Source organism: Carcharodon carcharias, chromosome 10 (assembly GCF_017639515.1).
Source record: "Carcharodon carcharias isolate sCarCar2 chromosome 10, sCarCar2.pri, whole genome shotgun sequence".
Taxonomy (NCBI): Eukaryota; Metazoa; Chordata; class Chondrichthyes; order Lamniformes; family Lamnidae; genus Carcharodon; species Carcharodon carcharias.
Genome location: NC_054476.1, coordinates 33,361,360 through 33,389,220, shown reverse-complemented (window position 1 = coordinate 33,389,220; position 27,861 = coordinate 33,361,360).

Below are 27,861 nucleotides of genomic sequence, written 5' to 3'. Positions count from 1 at the left end.
GATGTAGTGCAAGACGTTTTATGTAAATTTGTCCTCAGAATGTCAGCAACAGCAGCGTTGCAGGGATCTTTCTGGGTGGACTTGCTGCTGGAGGAATTACAGATAATTGTTTGGGCTGTTTCCAATCAGTAGCCATCAGTGTGAGGCCGCAGGAGTGTTTGTATTTAACTTTTCAGAGATCTGGAACTATCATGAACGCCACGGGCTGTAAAGATGGGCGGTTGGCAATCCACTGATCTATGTTAATTGCTTCCAACAACTGGGTTGCGTTTCACCTTCAAACGCTTGTTGAATGACTTGTGTGCAAGCTTTTGCTCAGTTAGGATTCAGAAGGTGGTGGGTTCAAGTCCCACTACAGCTATTTGAGCATAGAAAGCTAGGCTAACATCCAGTTCAGTGCTGAGAGAGCTGTACTGTTGTAGGTGTTGTCTTTTGCATAAGAATGTTAAACTGAGGCCCCGTCTGCTTTCAAAGATGCAGATAAATGCCACTATTTTGAAGAAGAGCAGGGGAGTTAGCCCCAGTGCCCCGACCAATATTTATCCCTTATTCAACATTGCAGAAATGAAGTCTCATAATTCCACTTTTGAATTGGCCTCGGAGCATTTGCATTTCACTAGATCATAAAAAGTGTGATAATTACATAATCCCTTATCACAAAAAAGCTTCAACTCTTTTTACCTTTGGCCATTCTCATTGTTGGTTTAAGGGGGAAGCTGGATAAAAAAAAGAGGGAGAGAGGAATACAATGAGATGTTGATAGGGTGAGATGAAGAGGGGGTGGGAGGTGGCTCATGTGGAGCATAAACACCAGAATGGACCAGATGGGCCAAATGGCCTGTTTTTCTGCTGTAAATTCTAATGTAATTCTATTGTAATGTAAATAGATGGTCATTATCGCAATAATGATTTTGGGGGCTTACTGTGTGCAAATTGGCTGTAAAGCACTCTGGAAGGTCCTAAAGCTGTGAAATGTGCTATAGAAATGCAAGTATTCCTTTTTTTCTTTCGATATCTCTTGTCCTAATTGACCACAGCCTAACTGACCAGGTAGGAAACTGAAAACTCACCCATTCTTTAAAATATAAATCGGAATTTCTATTGTGTTAAGGCATCAGAACATCCCAAAGTGCTTTCAAGGCAATGATTATAGTTTGGGACTGGAGTCGCAAGTCAGCCAAGCATGGCAGGGTTGCCAACTTCCTCCCTCTGATTAGTGACCCAGCTAAGTTTTTAACAACAGCGCAGTAACCCACAGGCTGATGCCAGCCTACAAATGTACCGAATTTACTAAATTCAATTTCTCAACTTGCTATGCTGGAATTTAAACTCTCAACCTCTCAGTAACCATGACCAGCGATTTCCTGTCAGCTTGTGACTGCTCAGCACTCGACTGAGTTCATTGTGTGTTTATTTTTAAGAACACGGAAACAATGAAGTGAAGTTTGTGTCAGAAGGCCCTCCATTATCAAGCCAACTCTGCCACCCATTCACCTCAAAGCAAGAGAAGAAGAAAACTTTATGGAATTGGTCAGTAATCAAATCCTATTGCTTGCATTTTCCCAGCAGTCATTAGCCTGTCTCTTTGTGACAACAGCATCTTGCATTTATAACAGTGTAGTTAACGTTATAACCATGTACCAAAGCACGACATAAAAGATTATCAGAGAAAATTTAACATCCAGCTACATAAGGCGATAGTAGGACTGGTAACCAAAAGCTTGGTCAAGAAGTAGGCTTTAAAAAGTATTTTTTAAAAGAGAGAGGTAGAAAGGCGGAGAATATTTAGGAAGGAATTTAGTTCTTGGAACTCAGGCAGCTGAAGGCACGGCCGCCAATGATGGAGTGATTAAATCAGTGATGCGTAAGATACCAGAATTGCATCCTTCAATATTTTTATGAGTCAGGATTCTCAGTGGTACTTGGACTCAAGTTTCCGTACACAGCATGACTTAAAGTCAAGAATGGCACTATTCTTTATCTTTCTCTCAGCCACTCAGTGAATTCTGTGTTTCTACCCACTTTCTCCCTCCTACTCTCCCTTTCTTTCTTGGCTCCTTGCTCTCCCTTTGAGAATATAAAAGTGGCACTCAGCTAAAAGTCCCCACTGACGGCAGTATGTGGAAAAACTTACCTGTCATTCATCACTGTGTTTCTCTGACATATCCCAAACCATTTCCTATGCAACAAAGTGGAAATGTAGTCACCATGGTTAATGCAACATGCCAGTTTTTGCACAGCAATACTCCATAAGAGTAAAGGAGATGTATAATCCCTTCTGATGGCGTTGCTTGAGGGAGGACATTGGGAGGATTCAGTGCTCTTCTTCAAAAAATGCAATAGGATCTTTAACATCCACTTGAAGCCAGTTGGGGACTTTGGTTTAATATCTTATCCAAGGGTAACTATCTCAGATGATATAGCAGTAGCCTCACTATAGTGCTGAACGGTAATCACGGTCTTGATTATGTGCTATTATGATCCTTGGCCAGCTCCCAGGACATCGGGGCGCAGAGACCCAGTTAGGGGCCAGTAACTTGTTGTCTAAAGTAGTTAAAGATTGAGATTAAAGACACCTGCTTTTGGAATGAAGCCACAAGACTCCACGAGTTTTGAAAAAACACAATAAACTTTACAAGGCTGGAAAAGTGAAACAATCTACAATATCTACATTCAGAATTAACGTGAGGTACACATGAATTAACAGACAAACTATGGTTGAACACCCCACGGTCCACATCAAATGACAGGTGTGGTCAAGACAGATCTCATAGATTTCTGAGCAACCCAGTCAGATGTCAGGGGCACTAAGTCACCAAATCTCATTAAAACTTTGGCTCCTTCACAACTCTGCACTTTTGAAGATCTAGCCTTGGAACTCCCTCAGAGCCACTCTGATTTGGACTACCTCAACGACTGATCACACTCTGGTAGTTTAATCTCTTTTCCCGACACCCCATTCCCCGGGGGTCCTGGAGACTGCTCGCAGGTGCCTAGTTACCGCCACAATTTCAGTTTTTTACCAAGCAGCTAGCCTCACCGAGCTAGCACTGCCCCTGAATTTCCCTGAGCTCTAATCCTTCTCAGCTGCACCAAGTAAATTCTGCTTCTGGGCTTCCTTGACCCCACTCTCAGCTGCACTGAACTATCAGTGGCTCCCAGGGTTTCTTTTAGACCTAACCTTTTCCACAGCATGGAACCACCAAACAGTTCCTGGGCCTTCTCCTGAGTCTCAACTGCACAGCCAGCTCTCACCACTGTCGCTGTCTGGGAGCTCTTCTCTGACTGACTCCTGATCTGCTCTTCACTGACCCTTGAACTGATCTCAGGGGACCAATCGAAACTCTCCCAGCAGGTCCCACCCCTGTTACTAGGTGGGATCCGATGTAACAGCTTTGGAACATGCTGTACCTTCAAATGTTATAATCTCCACAGGGACATACAGATCAATGGATTTTGTAGTAATTATGGTTTTGTTAAAAGTTGGACTGTACCTTTAAGAATAGTCCTGTGATGTAAGATCTGTGTAAACCAATGTGTTAGCAGTGTGGACTACCTCCACAGTCACTGCGGAGATAGAGATGGAGTTGAATACACATGTGTAGTTTCTGCTGAACATATTGTAAATAAACCCAATGTTTCCACTTAGAAAGTTGTCTGCAGATCAAGTCAATTAAAAATAGGCAACAAGGCCACACTACAACAAACTGACAATGAGGATAAATCAAGATAAATCGGAATTGATACTGTACCTCGCCCAGTGATTGTGAGTATCAATGTCCGTTTGAAATAACAGAAGATCTACTCACCCAAAGTGCCAAGTTTAGTACAATCTGTCCCTTTCAGCTAGCCACAGATGATATATAGCCTCAGTATATAGAACACCTTGCGTTCTTCTTTCAAGCGAACAAAATTACAGGGGAAGAGAAGAGGCGAGCAATCCTCACGAGTACTTGTGGGAGCAAAACCTACAGCTTGATTCGAAGCTTAAAGGCCCCAAGTACCGCAGATTTGAAGAATTTTGGAGAATTGGTGAACCTCGTGAAGGGACATTTTCAACCCAAGCCCTCAGTCACGATGTAAAGATCCCAGTTCAATTCGCAAAATAGAGCCCTGGGTGAGACAATTGCTAGCTATGTGGTTAATTTGAAGTAATAATTAGAACATTGTGAGTTCTGTGAAACTTTGAACAACATGCTCAGATATTGTTTCATGTGTGGTGTGAAAGAAGACACTATTCAGAGGAGAATGCTGGCTGAAGTGAATCTGGATTTTAAGAAGGCATTAGAAATAGCACCGGCCATGGAAAGTGCTATATGAGATTCACAAGCAATGCAAGGGGCGCCAAATGGCATCAAACTACAAATCAGGTGGGAACAGTCAGCTGAAAGTGACATAAAAAAATGAGACTCTGCCGCAAAGTGGGAAACAGCTGCTGCTAACTGAAAAATAAGAAGAAATAATATAGCAGCTAAATTGAAGATCAACTTAAATTGATATGGAAACAATCAGCCTTTTAGCGATTGGCAGTTTAAAAAAGTAGAACGTTACTTTTGTCACAGAAGTGGATGTTTAATGAGACAGTGCAAAGAGAGATTTAAACAGGCTTTTAAACAACAGAAATGGCCCAATAAAATCTACAGTGTAGAAGAGCCTGAAACAACAAATTCTGACATCTATTCATGGTTTAACGTGAAAGTTGGGAAGGCAGAGCCACTAGTTGTTACAATACAAGTGAATGGCAAACCATTAAAAATGGAAGTAGACATGGGAGTTTCCACTACTGTAATTGGAGAACATACTTTCAGATATTTAAATAATGATGAACATCAATTAAAGTTGGAATAAACATCTGCCAAATTGAAAACGTACACAGGCGAAGAAATCCAAGTAAAATGTGTCAGCAGAGTAACTGTCCATTATAGAAACCATTCAGCACAGCTATCCATGATGGTATTGAGAGACAGGGGACCAAATCTTCAAGGGCGAAATTGCTTAAGTGAAGTCAACCTTGATGGCCAGTGTGGTTCCAAAAGGAAGCTGGAAGAGTTCATATCTTGAAAAAGGAACAAGGCAAAGTATGGTAGAAACAGCTTGGAGAGCACAAGGGTTGCAACAGGATGAAAAGGGAATGTGTAAGGACTCAACAACCTGAAGAAATGCAGGTTATTTCAAACAAAACATTGAAGAACAGCAGAAGAAGCTCAAGGGGAATCTGCTGAATGACAGAGTTCAAGACAAAGTGAGTAACCTTCATGAGGAAAAAGAAGACCCATTGAAAGACCTTCACACCTTACAGGATCCCCTCAGGTCAAAGTTTGTGCCTCTGGAAAAGTATGAAGAGGAACAGAAAAAATTCAGCACCTCTCTGGACGAACTGAAGAACCAGTTGGCAGAGAAGACACATCGATGTTAAAGTTTCCAGGAGGCAGCCAACAAATACAAAAAAGAGTCAGAAGAGCTGAAAAATCAGCTAAATGAAGCCAAAGAGGCTTTGAAAGCAAAAGCCTGAGAGCTTTCGAAGAGGCGAGCAGATGATGAAGTTTTGGGAGACTCATCTATTGAAATAAGACAAGTTGAGATTTCACCTGAGAGAAGATTGGTTGACAGTGAAGTCAAAATGAAGGACAAGACTAAAATCTGTGGCAGAAAGAAGAAGACAAAAAGGAAGAAGTTTCTGAAAAGACAATAAAATGGTGGCTGGTAGCACCTATAACACTCGAAGGAGGCAATAAACAAATTATCGAACTGTACCTACTTTGATATTATTCCAGTGTTTTGCTGGATAATGCTGCTGAAGATAAAATCAAAGAGGTACAAGATTCTTCCAAGGCCTTCTCTGGAAAGAATTCTAGATGCTGTAGTCAAATGTGAAGACTTTAACAGGGGATTCATTGGAGACCTAGCTTTCATGCTTCCTTTTTCACTACAGAATGACCCCCCACATGACGACAGGAACAACACCTGCAGAATTGTTGATGAGACACCATCTTAGGAACAAGACTGAACCTAATATTTTCAAATTTGATGGGGAAGATGGAGAAGAGTCAAAAAAACTCAAGAGAAACCAAAAAGCCACACATGACTTGCATAGCTGTGAGAGATAATTTACCATTGGGGAAGCAGTATACGTAAAGAATTTCAGAAGATGATTGAAGTGGTTACCTGGTAAAGTAAGTTCAGTGACCAGACCATTATCATACCACGTGGAAGTGGAAGGCCGGATCACCCATAAGCATGTGGACCTTTTAAGATAAAGAGAGGTACCACAACAAGATACAGTACCACTTGTAACCATTACTGAACCAGTGTTTCCTGTTGAACATGCTCAACCAAGGACCGACATGTCTATCAGAGTGGAAGACACTGAACTGCAAATTACCACTGATGTACAGGTACCACAGGTATCTGATGTTCATGTGGTTCCAGGGAATGTGGTTCCTGAAAGTCTGAAGTCGTGGAGCTGCCACTTTCCACATGAACCAGGAAACCACCTGAAAGACTGATATCATGAAGCTATTAATGTATATAATATTATTTGAAAACATTGTTCTTTTAATATAGAGGTTTAGTCTATGGGTGTGTCTTAATTCAATTAAAGCCAGCTATTCTGGGTGCTTTGATGTGCACTAGTTTTGATATGTAAGAGAGATAGAGTGTAGTTGCATTTTTTGAATAGATCATTCAAGGAGTGAGGTGAAAACTGATACCTATCAAGCAGATACCAAACAATATGTTTATATTACTAATAAAATTGGCGCTATGAAAGGGGTTTTATTGTTAGAGAGGTTTAGTTCAGAAGTTGGTGATACAATGAGAATTTACATTCAATGGGTTATGCTAGGTATAACTTCAGCAATGTTGTGTGTGCAGGGCAGAGGCAATGTGAGATCAAAAGGCAGCTGTAAGTCTCCAACTGTCTCCACAGGAACCAAAGTGAAAAGAACCTTATTTTGAATTCATATGGTGAAAACACTTCGCCTGGAGTCTGGTTAAGTCTATGGGTTGCTGTTGCCTTAATGGAAATTAGTTTGAGAATTTGTTAAAAGTTATGAAAGTATAATTTGTAACCACATGTATATATATTTTAACCTGTGTACATTAATGAAATGTTTCATTTAGTTTAATGTAAAACATCAATAATTGATGGTCTGCATGACACTTAAAATTATAGGTTATGACAGTTGTTTAAAGTTTCCCTCGGGAGTTTTAAATTACTCAGCTGTACCAACTGCATCGGTCATAACAATTGGGGCCTCGTCTGGGATAAATTATATTTCTAATTCCTCGTTTGGTTAGGAATTGGTGAATCTTAAAGTTATGAGTACGAGAGACACTTTGAATTCAGGAATTGGTGAGGTATTTTACAAATGGTGAGACTGCAAGATGGCGTTGGCAATTTCCAAGACTTGTCTTGGAGTAGAAGAAATAACTGATTGGTTTGGAGAAAATAACCAAAAGAAAGTTAACAAAGTTGGCAGATAAGTTAAAAGTGGGGTTACCTGAGGGCACTAGGAACTCAGATATAATTAAAAGTATAGCACAGCATCTACATTTGGAAGTGATACCTAACACTAATGAGTCACAGCTGGAGGTAGTGAGACCAGTTACAAATGAAGATGCTTGAATTTGAACAAGTAAAGGAACAGAAGAAGCTTGAATTTGAAGCAAAGGTCAGAGAAATGGCTTTTAACAGGGAATCAGAAATTGTGAAGATAGAGAAGGAGGAAAGAGAAAAAGAGAGAGAGAGAGAATTCCAATTGCAGATGTTGACAGTTAGAAAAGAGATGCCAGTAGGTGAGGAAGGATTTATCTCTAGAGTAGAACTCAGTGGGAATGTGTTTAAATTTGTACAAGCACTTCCAAAGTTTGAAAAAAATTGAATAATTCTTTATTTCACTTGAGAAGCTAATTAATCAGATGAAATAGCCACAGGAAAACTGGACATTAGTATTACGGTCTAAGTTGTTAGGTAGGGCACATGAGCTATATGCTTTGCTTTCAGAAGAAATGGCAGTGAATTATGAGGTGATGAAAAAAGCTATTTTGGGTGCATATGAATTAGTTGGTGAAGCATACAGGCAGAAATTTAGGAATATGAGAAAACAGCCTGGGCAAACTTATATTAAGTTTGAAAGAGTAAACAAAGTAAATTTGACTGGTGGATATGAGCATTAAAATAGAGACAACCTATGCAACTCTTAGGGAAGTAATTCTTTTGGAAGAATTTAAAGATTCAATCCCTTCCTCATGTGGAGGAACAGAGGGTTGATCCTGTCAGAGAAACAGCAGAGATAGCTGATAATTATGAGTTGGTTCATAGAGCTAAACCTTTTTTCCATCACGCTTTCAAATTAGAAAAGGATAAAAAGTGGGAAGGTGAAAGGAAGGTAGGTAGTCAGGGAAGAGAAAGAATAACTGGAAGTGCCCAGGAAGTTTTTTGTCTGAATAAAAATGAAAGTGCTGAAGGTAGAAGTGACATTTGAAAATTGAAGTGTTTTCATTGTAACAAAGTGGGGTACACAAAGTCAGTGCATTTGAGGTTGCAGAAAAAATCTGTAGGAATTGTAGGGATACAGAAAAGTTCTGGAAGTAACAGCACCATGGGTGCTGAGGTTCAGGCACAGGAGAAACTAGTGGTTTATGTACAGGTGAAACAGAGAGAATCAGTAAAGGGTAAAGATGTGGGATTGTGTTCACAGATTACTCAAGAGAATTCTGAGGAGCAGGGGGCAGAAATGTTTAAAGACTTTGTATGTGAAGGGAAAGTATTTCCATGTGTACTGAGTGGAATAGGTAAAGATGTTAAAATTTTAAAAGACACAGGGGTTAGTCAATCCTTAACGTTGTGGGATAGTGTTATTTGTTATTCAAAGGGACTATTGCAGGAGAAGGTAATAATAAGTCGGGTTCATGGAAATGCTAAATCTATTCCATTGTGGAAAGTAAATTTAAAGAGTAAATGGAAGACTGGTGAAGTTATAGTTGGAATAGTGTAAAAATTGCCCATTGCAGTGGTTCAATTTATTCTGGGTAATGATATAGCTGTATTGCAAATGTGGGGTGATGCCTATGGTAGTTGAACAGACTGTGGAAGTGTTTTCAACAGAAGTTTTACAGAAGGAACATCCTGGATTGTTTCCTGATTGTGTTATAATGAGATCAAAGGCTCATAGAGAAGAACAAGATAAATAAGATAAACAGGCAGTTCAAAGGCAAGAAAAATGTGTCAAAATCCTATTCACTGGCACTGTATTTGACAACATTGTTCAGGAGGAAGGAATGCAGGCAGTTCAGTTGAAGTGTTTAACTCAAAGAGGTTAGTCGAGTTACAGAAAAATGATTTGCAATTAAAACAGTTATATCAGAAAAGTTATTCAGAAACAGAAGCAAAATGTATACCAGTATGCTATTATCTTTGAAGGAATATTTTAATGAGAAAATGGTGGTCGGATCATTTCTCAGCAAATCAAAGTTGGAGGATGGTGCATCAGATTGGTATTCTACTGGGTTATAGAAATTAGATTCTAGACTTTGCTCATGAAATTCCAGTGGGGGAACATTTACAAAGTATGAAAACACAGGAGAAAACACAGAAGTTTTTTTTTGGCCAGGATTGCATGGGGATTTAAAACATGTTATACATATCGATTAACAGGAAAACCACAAGCAGTGATTAAGCTGGCTCCTTTAATCCCAATACCAGCATTTACCAGGGTTATTATTGATTTTTTAGGACCCCCTCCTAAGATTAAAAGATTAAATCAGTATTTATTGACAATAATGGATGTGTCTACCAGGTTTCCTGAAGTAATACCTTTAAGAAATATTACAGCTAAGAAGATTGTGGAGGAGTTAATTAATTTTTTTTTTACAAGATATGGTTTACCTAAAGAAATACAATCAGATCAGGGGTCAAATTTCATGTCATGGCTGTTTAAGGAAGTAGTGAACAGTTTAGAGATAAAGCAGCTGAAGTCAATAGCTTACATCCGGAGTTAAAAGAAGCTTTGGAAAGGCAGCATCAAACTTTAAAAATTATAAGAGCATACTGTCATGATTATGCACAGGATTGGGATACAGGAATTACATTTTTGTTATTTGCTATCAGAGATGTTCCAAATGCATCAACTGGTTTTAGCCCTTTTGAACTAGTTTATGGTCATGAGGTAAGGGGACCACTGAAATTGATTCATGAGAAATTGGTGGGTCAAAACTCAGAAACTATTCTCCTGGATTACATCTCAAATTTCAGGGTGAATGTGAGCTGGCCAGGGAACATTTAAAGAAATCACAGCAAGTGATGGAAGTGAAAACAGATAAGAAGGCTAAAATTCAAAGTTTTGTTTCTGAGGAGAAACCCCCCCTGGCCCTGTGTGACCACCCCTTCCTGCTTCCTGAAGAGTGCTGTTCGCACCTCGGATGGCCAGAGATGAGTGCGCTGCATGGCTGTTTTGTCAACTTGCGACATGGGGGAGACTGGTCCAAACCAGGATGCTGAGATTGCAAGGGGCTGTGAGCACCTCTAGCAGTGACTGCTACATGGCCAGCGTTGACAGGCAAAGTGTACAACATGTGCAGTCCAACAGTTCTGCAGTCCAATAAAGTGGTGGCGAAGTCTGTGCAGCTGGGTGGGGGGGGGGGGTGGCGCGAGGGGCTAAGGTATGGAGCACTTGGTGACCCTTAGGTGCCTCCACATTGCTTGCATGGGCGAGCAGGCTAGGATCCCGACCCCAATCATATCACTGTGGCTGCTCCTGATCTACCTTTGTTGCAGATGCATGGTCAGTTTGTACAGGTGTCCCTAATGTGTGGCCACTTCTCTCTCTTACCCTGCCCCCCACCTCAATTGCCTGTGCACGGGATGCAGTGCCAAGGCAGCACTTGACCTACCCCACTGCCTTCCTCAGCGGTCGCAACCAAGGCTGGCCAACACTTGTACCCAGACACCCCACTTCCCCCCACAGCAGTCGCCTGCAGGGCCAGGCATCAGTTTCTCCTGTGCACCATCCACCCCCCCAACTCCGCCACCCACCCCCTCCCCCACACAGTGCCCCTAAGGCCTGTAAATAATGGGTGAGCTGTGGGTAATGCTGCTGCTCACTCGTCCCAGCTCCACCATTGTGAAGGCCGCCAAGTGCAGGTCACCTGTGGGCTGCTGTGAAACACATTGGCGTGCTTTCCTGCTGACGTGGATGGGTGATACAGTGGGGTTTCAAAAGCCTGGTGCAATGGCCTTTTAATTATATGCTGATGTATTACAATTAGCCCCCCGCCAACCAATGGCGGGAAATGCGGCCCGCTGTTGGCAGGCTGAGCGGAAGATCGCGACCTGCCTTCACGCCATCATGAGGAGGGTCCCGCCATATTTTCTGCGCACGCCACCTATCACACCCGCCACCAGCAAGCTCAGAAAATTCCGCCCAGAATGTGGACTATCGAAAGGTGAATGTGGTGACAAAAGCAGATTCATTTCCCAAACCATGGTTGGAGGATTGCATTGAGAAAATGGGACAATCAAAATTTATCACAAAGATTGACTTGCTCAAAGGTTATTGGCAGGTACCATCGTCGGAGAGAGCAAAGGAGATATCAGCTTTCGTAATGTCAAGTGGACAGCATCAGTTTAAAGTCATTTGATATGAAGAATACCCTTGCAACCTTTCAAAGACTGACAAACAAAGCGCGTCTAAGCAATTGTGTGGTTTACATTGATGATCTAATTGTTTTCAGCCAAATGTGGGAGGAGCATTTACAGCACCTGGAAGAATTAATTACTCTACTACAAGAAGCTAATTTGGCGATGAACTTGGCTAAAAGTGAATTTGCAAAAGCGCAAGTTACGTATCTAGGCCATACCATTGGACATGGTAAGGTGGCTCAGAGAGATGTGAGAGTCAAGGCTGTCGTGGATATCCCAGTGCCTACAACAAAATGAGAAGTTTTGAGATTTCTGGGCATGAACAGGTTTTATCGGGAATTTGTACCGAATTTTAGTCAAACGGTTGCTCCACTGACTGAGCTATTAAAAAAGAACAAGAAGTTTCAATGGACACTGGAGAATCAGAAGTCATTCAATAGTTTGACAACTGTATTAACTACAACACCAGTATTGGCAGTACCCAATTATGCCAACCAATTCAAGTTGGCCGTTGACGCAAGCAATATAGGCATTGGGGCTGTACTGTTACAAGAAGATGACACTGGAATTGAAAAACTGATAGGGTATTTTTCACGGAAGCTGAATGTACAACAGAGAAGATATTCAATGATTGAAAAAGAAACTTTGGGTTTGGTGTTTGCATTACAGCATTTTAAAATTTATGTTGCAAACAATTAATCAGAAACAATTGTTTATGCCGACCATAATCCTTTGAAGTTTTTAGACAAATTTTGTGATAAAAGTGCAAGGCTTTTCAGATGGAGTTTATTATTACAACCATTTAGTCTACGTATTATACATATTGCCAGAAGAGAAAATCTGTTCGTAGATGCGTTTTCAAGAGTTTGAAGCTTAAAGGAAAATGAGACATTTTTAAAAAAAAACCTGGACACGGAACTGGAGTGATTTCTTATGTATTTATATTGTTAATGCATGCACTGGTAATGTAATAATGTAATAAGTATAGGAGATAGTGTGAGATGGGTTATTAAAATGAAGCTGCCTTTTAGAATTATAACGGTTCAGCTTCCGATAAGGAGGGGGATGTCATGAAGCTATTACTGCATATAATATTATTGGAAAATATTTTTCTTTTGAAATAAAACAGCGAGAGCTCCGGGGATAAAACAGCGAGAGTTCCGGGGGTAAAACAGCGAGAGTTCTGGGGGTAAAACAGCGAGAGTTCAGGGGATAAAACAGCGAGAGTTCAGGGGGTAAAACAGCGAGAGTTCTGGGTGTAAAACAGCGAGAGTTCAGGGGATAAAACAGCGAGAGTTCTGGGGGTAAAACAACGAGAGTTCCGGGGGTAAAACAGCGAGAATTCAGGGGATAAAACAGCGAGAGTTCAGTGGATAAAACAACAGGAGTTCGGAAGGTAAAACAGCCGAATGGAGAGACAGTTGGGATTTGAAAATAGCGCTAGCACAGAAATGATCATTTCTAAACAAGCATACGGAAAGTAAAAATTCATAGGCACAGGAGAGGAGCTGATTTTTGAGTAAGGGCAAAGAATTTCTACTTTCTACTAATCTCCAGTTTGTAGTTAATAGTACGAGAGTAAAGTTAAAGTAAGTAAAAGTAACTAATGTTTTAGCAAAAAGTGATTTAAAATTTAAAGTTTAAGGCGTGGCAGGACAGCTCAACCAAGCAGAATGCCCATCCTGTGGCATGTGGGCAGCCGTGGACATTTCTAGTGACCCAGACGAGCCCATGTGCAGGAAGTGTCACCGGCTGCACAGGCTTGAGCTCCACATTTCAGAGCTTGAGCAGCGGCTGGAGTCACTGAGGTGAATCCGTGAGGCAGAGAACTACGTGGCAAACACATTCAGAGATGTGGTCACACCGCAAGTTAGGGGCAGGCTGACAGATAGGGAATGGGTGACCGTCAGGCAGTCCAAGAGAAACAGGCAGGTAGTGCAGGAGCCCCCAGAGACCCCACTCACTAACCGGTTTTCTATTTTGGATATCGGTGTGGGCGATGGATCCTTGGAGGAGTGCGGCAAGAGCCATGCCTGTGGCACCCCTGTGGCCCAGCTGTACAGGAGGGGAGGAAGAAGAGCGGAAGGGCAGTACTGATAGCGGGTTCTTTAGTTAGGGGAGCAGACAGGCATTTCTGCAGCATCAACATGACTCCACAATGGCTTGTTGCCTCCCTGCTGCTAGGGTCAAGGATGTCACAGAACGGCTGCAGGTTATTCTTATGGAGGAGGGCGAAAGCCAGAGTTCATGGTCCACATTGGTACTAACGACATCGGTATGAAGCAGGTTGTTGTCCTGCAATCGGAATTTAGGGAGCTTGGTAGAAAATTAGCACACAGGACCTCTAAAGCAGTAATCTCCGAATTACTCCCAGTGCCATGTGCAAGTGAGTACAGAAATGGGAAGATGAATGCATGGCAGGAGGGAGGGCTTTAGATTCCTGGGACACTGGGACTAACTCTGGGGGAGGTGGCACCTGTACAAGCTGGGCGAGTTGCATCTGAACAGAGCTGGGACTGAGTTCCTTGTGAGTCATTTTGCTAGTGCTGTAGGGGAGGGTTTAAACTAACTCAGCATGGGTGTGGGAACCAGGAGAAAACATGATAAAGTAATACCAGGGTGCATGGAATGTTGGGAGAGGCAGATAGCACTAAAATAGAGAATAGTAAGTTAATAGATGGAGTTGGAGTAAAGGAGCATGTAATGAAGTCTAAATCATACACTGTATGTATATGAATGCACAGAGTATAATTAATAAAGGCACAGGTTGCCTTGTGGGATTATGATGTTGTGGTTATAATGGAGACCAGGCTTAAGGAAGGGCAGATCTGGGTGTTATATATTCCAGGTTACAAAGTGTTCAGAAAAGATAGGAAAGGGAAAATAGGAGGAGGGGTGGCGTTTTTGGTTAAGAAGAGTATTGCAGTACTGGAGAAAGAGGATGTGTCAGAGGGTTCAAGGATAGAATCGATAAGAAGGGTGCAATTACATTGCTCAGTGTAATAAATAGCCAGTGGGAAGGATATAGAGGACAAATCTGCAAGGAAATTACAGAGAGGTGTAAAGATCTCAAAGTAGTTATAATGGGGGACTTTAATTACCTGTATATAGACTGGGATAGTGGTAGTGTAAGGGACAGTGAGAGACAAGCGTTCCCAGATTGTGTTCAGAATTTCCTACAGCAGTATGTGTCCAGTCCAACAAGAAAGGAGGCACTGATAGACCTGGATCCTGGGAATAAGGTGCGCCAAGTAGATCAAGTGTCAGTGGGGGAATATTTAGGGGACAGTGATCATCGTATCATAAGGTTTAGGATGACAATGGAAAATGACATTGCTCAATCCAGAGTAAGAATAATCAACTGGCAGACAGCGGACTTCAATGGGGCAAGAACGGAACTGGACCGGATAGGCTGGAACCAAATGTTGGCAAGATAAACAGTAGCTGAACAATGGGCTACCTTCAAAGAGGAGATGGTTTGAGCACCGCCAAGGTAGGTTCCCTCAAAAAGAAAGAGTAGGACAAACAAATCCGAAACTCCCTGGATGACAAAGGAGATAGAAATTAAGTTGAAGAAGAAAAAGTGTGCTTGCAACGGGTGTCAGGTATCAAATACAATTGAGAACCAAGCTGAATGCAGAAGGGATGTGAAAAACCAAATACGAGAAGCAAAAAGGGATTATGATAAAAGACTGGCAGCTAACATAAAAGGAAAACCCAAAGTATTTAATAAGCATATCAATAGTAAAAGTGTGGTAAAGGGATGAGTAGGACTGATAAGGGACCAAAAAGGGGATTTACACATAGAGGCAAGAGGTGTTAAATGAATACTTTGCATCTGTCTTTACCTACGAGGTAGCTGCTGCCCAGGCCATGGTGACGGGGGGGGGAGGGGGAAACTCAGTCATTAGCAAGGTTTAAAATTGATACGGGGGAGGTATTGGGTAAGCTGTTGGTACTTATAAGTTGATAAGGCACTGGGAGCGGATGAGGCGCATCCAAGAGTATTAAAGGAAGTGAGAGTGGAATTGCAGAGGCGCTGGCAATAATCTTTCAATGTTCCCTGGATTCAAGGGAGGTGCCGGAGGACAGAAGAATTGCAAACATTACGTCCTGGTTCAAAAAAAGTTGTAAAGATCTGCCTTTGCAATTACAGACCAGTCAGTTCAACTTCAGTGGCAGGGAAACTTCTAGAAACAATTATTCGGGATAGAATTCTATCCCAAATCAATCAATGTGGATTGATTCATAAGAATCAGCATGGATTTGTTAAAGGAAAATTGTGACTAACCAACTTGTTGGAGTATTTTGAAAAGGTAGCAGAGATGGTTGATGAGGGCCAGGCCATTGATGTGGTGTATATGGACTTCCAAAAGGCGTTCGATACAGTGCCACACAATTTGTGTGATTTGTGAGAAAGTTATATGTCATGGAATAAAAGGGACAGTAACAAAGTGGATACAAAATTGGTTGAGGGATAGGAAACAGAGTAATGGTTAACGGGTATTTTTCGGGCTGGAAGTAGGTTTGTAGTGGAGATCCTCAGGGTTCAGTATTAAGGCCCTTGCATTTCCTGATATATATATTAATGACATAGATCTTGGTGTGCAGGGGACAATTTCAAAGTTTGCGGATTACACAAAACTTGGGACAATTGTAAACTGTGAGGAGGACAGTGTAGAATTTCAAAAGGGCATTGACACATTCGTAGAGTGGACAGATGAAGTTCATTACGGAGAAGTGTGAGGTGATACACTTTGGCACAAAAAACATGGAGAGACAGTATAAAATAAAGGATACTATTCTAAAGGGTGTGCAGGAGCAGAGAGACCTAGGTTAAATGCACATAAGTCATTCGAGGTGGCAGGACGGTTAGAGAGGGCTGATTCTAAAACATACAGTATTCTAGGCTTCATTAATAGGGGCATAGAATACAACAGCAGGAAGGTTTTGATGAACTTATATAAGACACTGGTTAGGCCTCAGCTGGAGTATTGTGCACAGTTCTGGCCGACACACTATAGGAAGGATGTGAACGCATTGAAGAGAGTACAGAAGAGGTTAAGGAGAATGGTTCGAAGGATGAGACACTTCAGTTATGAGGAAAGATTGGAGAAATTAGAACTATTTTCTTTGGAGAGGAGAAGGCTAAGAGGAGACTTGATGGAAGTTTTCAAAATCATGAGGGGCCTGGACAGAGTAGATAGGGAGAAACTGTTCCTGCTCGTAAATGGATCAGGAAACCAGAGGGCACAGTTTTAAAGTGTTTTGTAAAAGAAGCAAATGCGAGGTGAGAAAAAATTGTTTCACACAGTGAGTAGTTAGAGTTTGGAATGCACTGCCAGGAAGTGTGGTGGAGGCAGGTTCAACTGAGGCATTCAAGAGGGCATTGGATGATTATTTAAATCAAAACAATGAGCAGGGTTTTGGGGAAAGGGCAGGAGATTGGCACTAGGTTTAAATGCTCAGACAGCCGATGCAGACACGATGGGCCGAATGGCCTCCTTCTGCATTGTAACAATTCTGTGATTCTGCGAACACTTTCACTTATCGTAGTCCAGCCAACACTTCTTAAAAGACCAGAGCAAAATTGCAAAATTTAATAGACTTTCTGAAGATCCATGTGAATTATAGACTCCAATCCCTTACAGATTTTAACAAAGGCAGCTCTTCCAGTGCAGGGCACAGCATTTGAAACAATGTAAACATCATCTTCTATAACAATGGGCATTGAGAATAGAGATTCCAAGAATGTTTGATTTGATTGTCAAATATTAAATTATAAAGATGACTTATTACCTGGAGCATGTCCTGACATTTTAATTTCTGTTAGTAATGCATTCCCATTAAATAACGAAGAAAGGAGCATTGGAACTCTATTGATGACTAAAATTCTGTTCTAAATATATACCCAGTAATCTAATTAATATTTGCACTTAGACAGACATTAGAGAATGTTACTCAGGATTGTAAGTGTTTATCCTCACACTACGGTAATTGGATTGGCAAAATGCTTCATCTTAGTATAACATACGCTGCCAATAAGTTTGTGCTTTTATAATTTTCAGTTTATCAGACTGCTTAGTTTGAGCTGGATCGTAAAATGTGAAGGAGTTGGGGGGGATGGTGGGAAATATATTGACTTAATTCCAAGCTTTGCATCAATGTCATTTTTTTTTTCCTTTGGGAGCTAGTCACTTGTTCAGCAAAGTTATCATTAAAGATAAAGCCAAAAAATTCAATAGGGCCAAAAATGGGTGCAGAGAGTACAATGTGCTATTAGGCCCCCCTGTAACTTCCAATGCAGGCAGCATGCAAAGCTTCATGCTGCCCACTTATTTACAATTACAGCATTCAGCCAATGCTAAGCACATTGTTGAGTGGTTGCACAGAGAGGGTGGCAAAATCATGAGAGGCTAGCACGAGTTCAAGATAGCCTGCGCTACTAAAAGCCAGTCTGTACCACTTAAACAGGAGATGCATTTTGACTGGGTCAGATGCTAGAGGTAATTTTAGCAGGAAGTTTTCCCTGAGAAAGGAGCAGGAATGGAACATCATGGCAGGGCTCCAAGGGTCTGTGTCATAAGATTGGAGGCCTTAATGCAGGAGATGAACAGGAGCAGAGAGGTCCTCTATCCACCAGGGTAACAGGAGGTTGCTCCCAATGCGGTCTCCTCTACATTGGAGAGACCAGACGTAAACTGGGCGACTGCTTTGCAGAACACCTGTGGTCTGTCCGCAAGAATGACCCAAACATCCCTGTCGCTTGCCATTTTAACACTCCACCCTGCTCTCTTGCCCACATGTCTGTCCTTGGCCTGCTGCATTGTTCCAGTGAAGCCCAACGCAAACTGGAGGAACAACACTTCATCTTCCGACTAGGCACTTTACAGCCTTCCGGACTGAATATTGAATTCAACAACTTTAGGTCTTGAGCTCCCTCCTCCATCCCCACCCCCTTTCTGTTTCTTCCCCCTTCTTTTTGTTTTTTTTCCAATAATTTATATAGATTTTTCTTTTCCCACCTATTTCCATTATTTTTAAATTTTTATGCCCCCCACCCCCACTAGAGCTATACCTTGAGTGCCCTACCATCCATTCTTAATTAGCACATTCGTTTAGATAATATCACCAACTTCAACACCTCTGTGTTCTTTTGTTCCTTTGTCTGTGACATCTTTTGATGATCTGCTCCTATCACTGCTTGCTTGTCCCTACAACAACACACCCCCTCCACTTCTCTTCCCCCCTGCCCCCCACCTTAAACCAGCTTATATTTCACCCCTCTCATTGTAAAGAAAAATCAGTTCTGTTGAAGGGTCATGAGGATTCGAAACGTCAACTCTTTTCTTCTCCGCCGATGCTGCCAGACCTGCTGAGTTTTTCCAGGTAATTCTGTTTTTGTTTTGGATTTCCAGCATCCGCAGTTTTTTGTTTTTATCTCAGGGTAACAGGAGGCCCTGATTACAAACACTGACAAGGCACTGGGCCCAGATAACAAATGGTATTAGCCAGCAAACAAGCCACAAAGATCAGATTGCAATGCTGCATAAGGCTCAATGACCTCAAGTGACTGGCCAAGGTAAGTGAATGCATCTTCTAATGCCTTATCCTTACAACGGTATGACCAGCCTCACACAAAGCTCAATGCACCACCCCTCTTCAACTTAGCTACCAACAACCTCTAGCAGCCACAGCTTATATCTCACATTCATAGATTCACTTCAACCTCACACACTTAGCATTGCTGTAAGCCTCATCTTACAACTTGCACATACTGCCAGCTGTTCAACCTGACAGGCACATCACCCAATCACATTACACTACACTCACTGACGCACTCACCTCTCTCTTGCAGGACAAAGTGGCAGTAGCACATAACCAGCGAGAGACAAGCATGGCTGCATGCCCTCATCCTGATGGAGGGGACTGTTTTTGCCATCACTGGAGTGACCATGACTAAGGCCAGTGCCTATGGCCAGGCTGGAACAATAGAAGAACCATTGAACGACATGCTCACAATTAATTTTCCTTCTCACATCCCACTTACTCCCCTTGCCCAACCTCTACAAGCTGTTTCCTCCATTCCATCACCACAACCCTATCCTTGTACCTTCAGATACCCATGAACTGCAACCTGGCCAGGCATTAATGTAGGAGAAAGATGTGGAAAAGGAAAAAGAGATTGAAGAAACAAAGCCACTCGCTCTCATGCCCATAGTCACCAGCTCACCTACCGATACTGTGCATACTTTAGAGGTTTGGTTAGAGGCAGGATCTGTGGCCTGTAATTTACAAAACATCATGGGATAATGGGCACCAGTGGCTTTCAGGCAGGGTAGTGGACAAGGGTAGCACTGATGAAGGTCAAGGTCACACATGAGTTCTGCTCCAGAAGACTCAGATGAACACTTGATGGGCCTGCATACAGGAGAAGGCTGGTGAATATGCACATAGAAATGCATGGTGCATTGGCAGGCCTGCCAGAAAGACTGCAATCACTATCAAGTAGCATGGAGGGGCCTGACACCAAGCTTGCATATGGTTTTATGCTGAGCTTGGAAGCTATCCTTTCCAGTGTGCAATTGGTGACCAATACCATGACACCAGTTCTAGATCCAACCATGATGCAATGGCTGATGCCTTAGCTTCCACTGCTGCACAAGCAGAAGCCATCCCGCGCCTGAGTGCTACAGGTAGAAATTTATACTGTGTCATGCAACTGGCTGCCATGAATGCTCAGGGTCCTGATCCTCGTGCTCAAAGAGGCTTGCAGTGCCTTGCAGCACTCCAGTAAGCTGTCATCCAACAGATTACTAGGATTGCTGAGGCGTTGCCCCATTAGTGTGACAATGGGCCTATGGACCACAAACTTGCTATTCTCTCTCAGAATGTAACATTCTACCTCTCTGCCAGTGCCCTTGCTGTTTCCTGTCAGCTAGTTACCCCTTGCCACTGCCACCCATGCTGAGATGGTGCAGTCCAAAGCCTGGTCTTCCATAGCCACAGCTGCTTGAGGTCATCCTGCAAGGCCATTGCAGTCTCTTCCAGTGTGAGTTAGCTGCCTTCCACTGCAGTCATTGTGGTAGCACTGCGTAGGAACACAAGGAAGTGAAAAGGCACACAGAGGTTAGATACTAAGGGCAATAGTTGACTTTTATTGGAATATCAATAAAGTTAATACTGATAAAGTTGGTTTGCTTTGCTTTATGATAGTTTTTAATTTGGAACTGTGGCCAAAAAGACACCATGATGTCAGTGACAGATAGATGTTAAGGTGGATTGTTGGTGAATAGGGAATTAGAGCTGCATTCATTGGAACAACAGTTGGATGAACCGATCATAGACAGCCCAGCTATCTATCAGAAGAGTGAGAGGGGATCTCATTGAAATGTATAAAATCCTGAGAGGGTTGGACAGGCTGGATGCAGAGGTGATGTTTTCCCTGGTTAGGGGGTTCTAGACTGAAGACACAGTCTCAGGATGCAGGGTAGGCCATTTAGGACTAAGATAAGGAGAAACTTCTTCACTCAGAGGGTGGTCAACCTGTGGAATTCTCTATCACAGAGGGCTGTGGGGGTCAAGTCACCTAATATATTCAAGAAGAAAATAGATAGATTTCTAGACTGCAAAGACATCAAGAGGTATGGGGATAGAGCGGGAGTATGGTATTGAGATAAAGGATCAGCCATGATCATATTGAATGGCAGAGCAGGCTTGAAGGGCAGAATGGCCTACTCCTGCTCCTATGTTTCTATGTTTCTAAAAGGGGCTTGTGTTGGTTTCATTCTCCTCTCAACTTGAACCCATAACCTACTGACTGAGAGGCAAGTGTCTTACCCATTGAAACGAGGCTGCCACTAGAATACTTGAGCTTCTGATGGAAGCTGCAGCAGGCCGAGGACAGAAGTATGAGTGTGGGAGAAAGGCGATGAATTAAAATGGCAAACAACATGACCAGGGCCATGCTTGTGGATTGAGTGGTGGTTTTCCACGAAGCAGCCACCCAATCTGCATTTGGTCTCCCCAATGTGGAGGAGACCACATGGTGAGTAGTGAATAGGAAGAAGAGATTGGAGGAACAAAGTCACCCATTCTCATGCCCACAGTCACCAGCTCGCATACCAACACTGTGCATGCTTTAGAGGTTAGGTTAGAGGCAGCGTTTGCTAGCGCGGTTGGGGAGGGTTAAACTAGAATGGCAGGGGGTTGGGAACCTGAGCAGTGAAAAAAAAGGCAGAAAATTAAGAAACAAAAGTGGAAGGCAGAAAAAGCAAGGGTGAAACACAAAAGGGGTCATAGTGCAAAATAAAGCTAAGGTGGCTAACAAGGTTAAAAAGACAAGCCCAAAGGCATTGTATCATAACGCATGGAGCACTCGCAATAAAGTAGATAAATTAACCGCGCAAATAGATATAAATGGTTATGATATAGTTGCAATTACAGAGACATGGCTGCAGGCTGACCAAGGATAGGAACTGAACATCCAGGGATATTCAATATTTAGGAAGAACAGACAAATAGGGAAAGGAGGTGGGATAGCGTTGTTAGTAAAGGAGGAAATCAATGCAATAATGAGGAAGGATTGGCTCAGAAAATCATGGGCCAGCATTTTAACCCCGTTGGGGGGGAAGTTGAAGTGCGGGTGCCTGGAGGCGCACTTCCGATGGGCACCCACGATTGGGGGCGTGTCGCCATGTTATATAGGCAGGCAAATTAAGGCCCGCCCAGCGTGACGCCAGCACTGAGGCACTGTGCGCTGCCTGTGCGGCCGGGGTGAATTCCTAAACCCAAGAGTGTGATCTTTCGCACATGCGCACGAAAGAGCGTACTTACCTCTCTTCGGCTAAGTGCTGCCTCAGGGAGATTGGCTCTACAGTAAAAAATCTTAAAAATAAGAAAAAAAAAATTCCCTGACATGTCCCCTCATGTGACACTGTCACATGAGTTGGGACATGTCCATAACTTTTCAAAAAAATGTAATTAAATTTTTAAAAACCTACATGAAACCTCATCCATGAAACCATGGATGAGGTTTCATGCTTTTTCTAAAGCACGCCAGATCTCCTGGCCTGCCCACCAACCTTAAGGTTGGACGGGCAGGTCCATTAATTACTTCAATGACTCTGTCAATGGCCTCAGTTGGCCATTGACAGGTCGGTGGGAACACACCTGATTTTGCTGAGCCCCTGCCTACCTGAAAATTTAAATGGGGCGCAGTGATGTCAAGAGTTCTGCCCGACATCACCGCGCGTCATTTTACATGTTGGTGAGTGGACCCCGCTTGCTGACGGGAAAACCCTGCCTATGATGTGGAATGTGTTTGGATGAAGATAAGAAACACCAAGGGGTAGAAAATGTTGGTGGGGGTTATCTATAGGCCCCCAAACAGTAATGGACAGGTAAAGGAAGAAATTAGAGACGCATGCAATAAGGGTACAACTGTAATGATGGGTAACTTTAATCTACATATAGATTGGGCAAACCAATCTAGCAATAATGCTGTGGAGGAGGATTTCCTGGAGTGTGTCTGCGGTGGTTTTTTCGACCAATACATTGAGGAACCAACTAGAGAGCAGGTTATCCTAGACTGGGTATGGTGCAATGAGAAATGATTAATTAACAATCTTGTTAACCTTCCCCTTGGAGAAGAGCTACCATAAGAGGATAGAACTGTTCATTAGGATGGAGAGTGAGGAAGTTGAATCCAAAACTAGGGTCCTGAATCTAAATAAAGGGAACTACGAGGGTACGAGGCGCGAGTTGGCAATGATGGATTAGGAAACCTTACTAAAAGGGTTGACAGTGGATAGGCAATGGCTAACATTTAAGGAACATATTCATGAATTACAACAATTATTCATTCTGGCATGTCTGGCATAAAAATAAAACAGAAAAGGTGGCTCAACTACGGCTTACAAAAGAAATTAGGGATGGAATTAGACCTAAACAGGAGACATATAAAATTGCCAGAAGAAGCAGCATGCCTGAGGATTGGGAACAGTTTAGAATTGACCAAAAATGGACAAAAAGATTGATTAAGAAGGGGAAAATGAAATATGAGGGTATGAGAGGAACATAAAACTGACCGTAAAAGCTTCTATAAATATGTGAACAGAAAAAGATTAGCGAAGACCAACATAGGTCCCTTACAGTCAGAAACAGGGGAAATTATAATGGGGAACAAAGAAACGGCAGAAGAATTGAACACATATTTTGGTTCTGTCTTTACAAAAGAGGACACAGATAATTTGGCAGAAATGTTAGAGAACCAAAAGTCTAGTGAGAGGGAGGAATTGAAGAAAATCAGTATTAGTAAAAAAATGGTGCTAGAGAAATTAATGGAGTTAAAGGCTAAAATATACCCAAAGCCTGATAATCAACATCCCAGAGTACTAAAGAAAGTGCCCCTGGAAATATTGGATGCATTGGTGGTCATCTTCCAAAATTCTATAGACTCTGGGGCAGTTCCTAGAGATTGGACGGTGGCAAATGTAACCCCACTATTTAAGAAAGGAAGGGGAGAAAAAACAGAGAATTACAGACCAGTTAGCCTATCATCAGTAGTGGGGAAAATGCTAGAGTCTATTATAAAAGACATGGTAACAGAACACTTGGAAAGCATTAACAGGATTAGACAAAGTCAGCATCGGTTTATGAAAGGGAAATCATGCTTAACTAATCTATTGGAATTTTTTGAGGATTTAACTAGTAGAAGAGATAAGGGAGAGCCAGTAGATGTGGTGTATTTGGATTTCAAGAAGGCTTTTGATAAGGTCCTGCATAATAGGCTAGTGGAAAAAATGAAAGCACATGGGATTGGGGGTAATACACTGGCATGGATTAAGAATTGGTTGACAGACCGGAAACAGAGAGTCGGAGTAAATGGGTCTTTATCCAGGTGGCAGGCAGTGACTAGTGGTGTACCGCAGGGATCAGTGCTTGGGCCCCAGCTATTCAAAATATATATATAAATGATTTGGATCAGGGAACCAAATGCAATATTTTCAATTTTTCTGATGACACAAAACTGGGTGGGATTGTGAGTTGTGAGGAGCATGCAAGGAGGCTTCAGGGCGACATAGACAATTTGTGTGTGTGAGCAAACGAGTGGCCGATGCAGTATAATGTGGATAAATGTGAAGGTGTACACCTCGGTGTGAAAAACAGAAAGGCAGAGTATTATTTAAATATTGATATATTGGGAAATGTGGATGTACAAAGGGATATGGGTGTCCTGGTACACCAGTCAATGAAAGTAAATAGGCAGGTGCAGCAAGCAATTAGGAAGGCAAATGGTATGTTGGCCTTCATTGCAAGAAGATTTGAGTTCAGAAATAGGGATGTCTTACTACAGTTATACAAGGCCTTGATGAGACCACACCTGGAGTATTGTGTGCAGTTTTGGTCTCCCTACCTAAGAAAGGATATACTTGCCGTAGATGGAGTGCAGCGAAGGTTCACTAGGCTGATACTGGGGATGGCAGGACTGTCATATGAGGAGAGATAGGTTCGGCTGGGCCTGCATTCACTAGAGCTTAGGAGAATGAGAGGGGATCTAATTGAAACATATAAAATACTAACAGGGTGAGACAGACTAGATGCAGGGAGGATGTTTCCCCTGGTTGGGTAGTCTAGAACTAGGGGCCACAGTCTCAGGATATGGGGCAGGTCATTTAGGACTGAGATGAGGAAACATTTCTTCACTCAGAGGGTGGTCAACCTGTGGAATTCTCTGCCACAGAAGACTGTGGAGGCCAGGTCACTGAGTATATTAAAGAAAGAAATTGATAAATTTTTAGATATTAGGGACATCAAGGGGTATGGAGAGAAAGCGGGAATATGGCGTTGAGATAGAGGATCAGCCATGATCATTTTGAATGGCAGAGCAGGCTCGAAGGGCCGAATGGCCTACTCCTGCTCCTAGTTTCTATGTTTCCAGGTTAAAAGAAGCACAAGTAAATCATTGCTTTTCCCGCTGGAAGGATTGTTTGGGAGAAAAGTGGTTAAAGGGTAGATGGGTAGGAAGTCTTGTTGTGCAGAGTATGGCATCCCTTCCTCTAAGCCAGAAGCTCTGGGATGAGGCCCACCCCACAACTTGAGGGCCACAGAAGGTGAGCTCGTCGCATGGCCAAACACGTTGATTGTCAACCAGTAAATACTTCTACTGTGCCTTTGGCAAGCGATAAGAGCAGGAGAGTTTCCTGGTCAGCCAGAACCATGTCCCCACTTTAAGAGACTCCCCACGCAAGCTCTAGCCACAGGCTCCATGGCAAGCATCTTCCTTTTGAGGGACTGCTGGAGAGGAAGTAAAGGGCAGGTGTTACACCTCCTGTGATTGTGTAGGAAGAGTTGGAGTGTTGGGCGTGATTGAGGAGTGGACTAAGTCCCTGGGAGGGAACCGTCCCTTTGGGATATGTTGGCAGAGTACAATGAAGTTGGGTGGGAGGATGCTGGTGTGGAGCCTAAATACTGACAAAGACCTGTTGGAACAAATGGCCTGTCTCTGTGTGGAACAAACTATGTAGTCCTATGGAATTATTTAGCCTGGGAGAAGAGTCAAGTCAGAAATACCCACAGATTTATGAACCTATGGAAGGGTTGTTGGTGATGCACTGATGATTTCGGTGTTCAGTTTATTTATGGGTGTGGACATCACTGGCAATGCCAACAGTTATTGCTCATCCCTAATTGCCCTTGTGAAGGTGAACCTTGGCATTGATAGCACTATCAATGTCACTTCCCATGACTTAACTGATGATTAAGAGTAGATTGATTTGGATAGTAATTGGCAGGATTGATTTTGTTCTGCTTTTTGTTGACAGGACATACCAAGACAATTTTCCATTTTCTTGGGAATATTGTGGCCAACCATTTGCCATGTGATCATGGCAAAATCCAAGTTTGTTCCTGCTTATTCAACCAGGACCAGCCTATCCATAGGACATTGACTTTCAAGATTACCTGGAGGATCTCAGCCTTTACTGTCATGTCTACCCCTTCAGCTTCCATTATTAGCCTACGCTAAATAATTAGTGTTCTGGAGTACTGCAGATTTGCTAGGTGAGTTGAAGGGTCATGAGGACTTGAAACGTCAACTCTTTTCTTCTCCACCAATGCTGCCAGACCTGCTGAGTTTTTCCAGGTAATTCTATTTTTGTTTTGAATATACATTGGGAGTCTGGTTTACAAACTTCAAATTTATTCAGCTGTGAAGAAAGCTCATTCATTCTCCCAAGGCACTAGCAAAACAGGTAACAATTAAATAAAAGACTGAAGGGTAATTACATTTTTAAAATTATGAAGGGATTCAGTGGGATAGACATAAGGAAGATGTGGGAAAGTTGAAAACTAGGGCAATAAATATAAGATAGACACTAATAAAACCAATAACGAATTCAGGAGAACCTACTTTACTAGAGATCAGTGAGAATATGGAACTCACTACTGCAGGGCAAAAACAGAATTATCTGGAAAAACTCAGCAGGTCTGGCAGCATCGGTGGAGAAGAAAAGAGTTGACATTTCGAGTCCTCATGACCCTTCGACAGAACTTGAGTTCGAGTCCAAGAAAGAGTTGAAATATAAGCTGGTTTAAGGTGTGTTGGTGGGGGCCGGGGGGGGGGGGGTGGTGCGGAGAGAGAAAGAGAGAGAGAAGTGGAGGGGGGGGGCGGGTGTGGTTGTAGGGACAAACAAGCAGTGATAGAAGCAGATCATCAAAAGATGTCAACAACAATAGAACAAAAGAAAACTTAGGTGTTAAAGTTGGTGATATTATCTAAATGAATGTGCTAATTAAGAATGGATGGTAGGGAACTCAAGGTATAGCTCTAGTGGGGGTGGGGAGGGCATAGAAAATTTTAAAATATTTAAAAATAATGGAAATAGGTGGGAAAAGAAAAATCTATATAATTTATTGGGGAAAAAAAGGAAGGGGGAAACAGAAAGGGGGTGGGGATGGGGGAGGGAGCTCACGACCTGAAGTTGTTGAATTCAATATTCAGTCCGGAAGGCTGTAAAGTGCCTAGTCAGAAGATGAGGTGTTGTTCCTCCAGTTTGCGTTGGGCTTCACTGGAACAATGCAGCAGGCCAAGGACAGACATGTGGGCAAGAGAGCAGGGTGGAATGTTAAAATGGCAAGCGACAGGGAGGTTTGGGTCATTCTTGCGGACGGACCGCAGGTTTTCTGCAAAGCGGTCGCCCAGTTTACGTTTGGTCTCT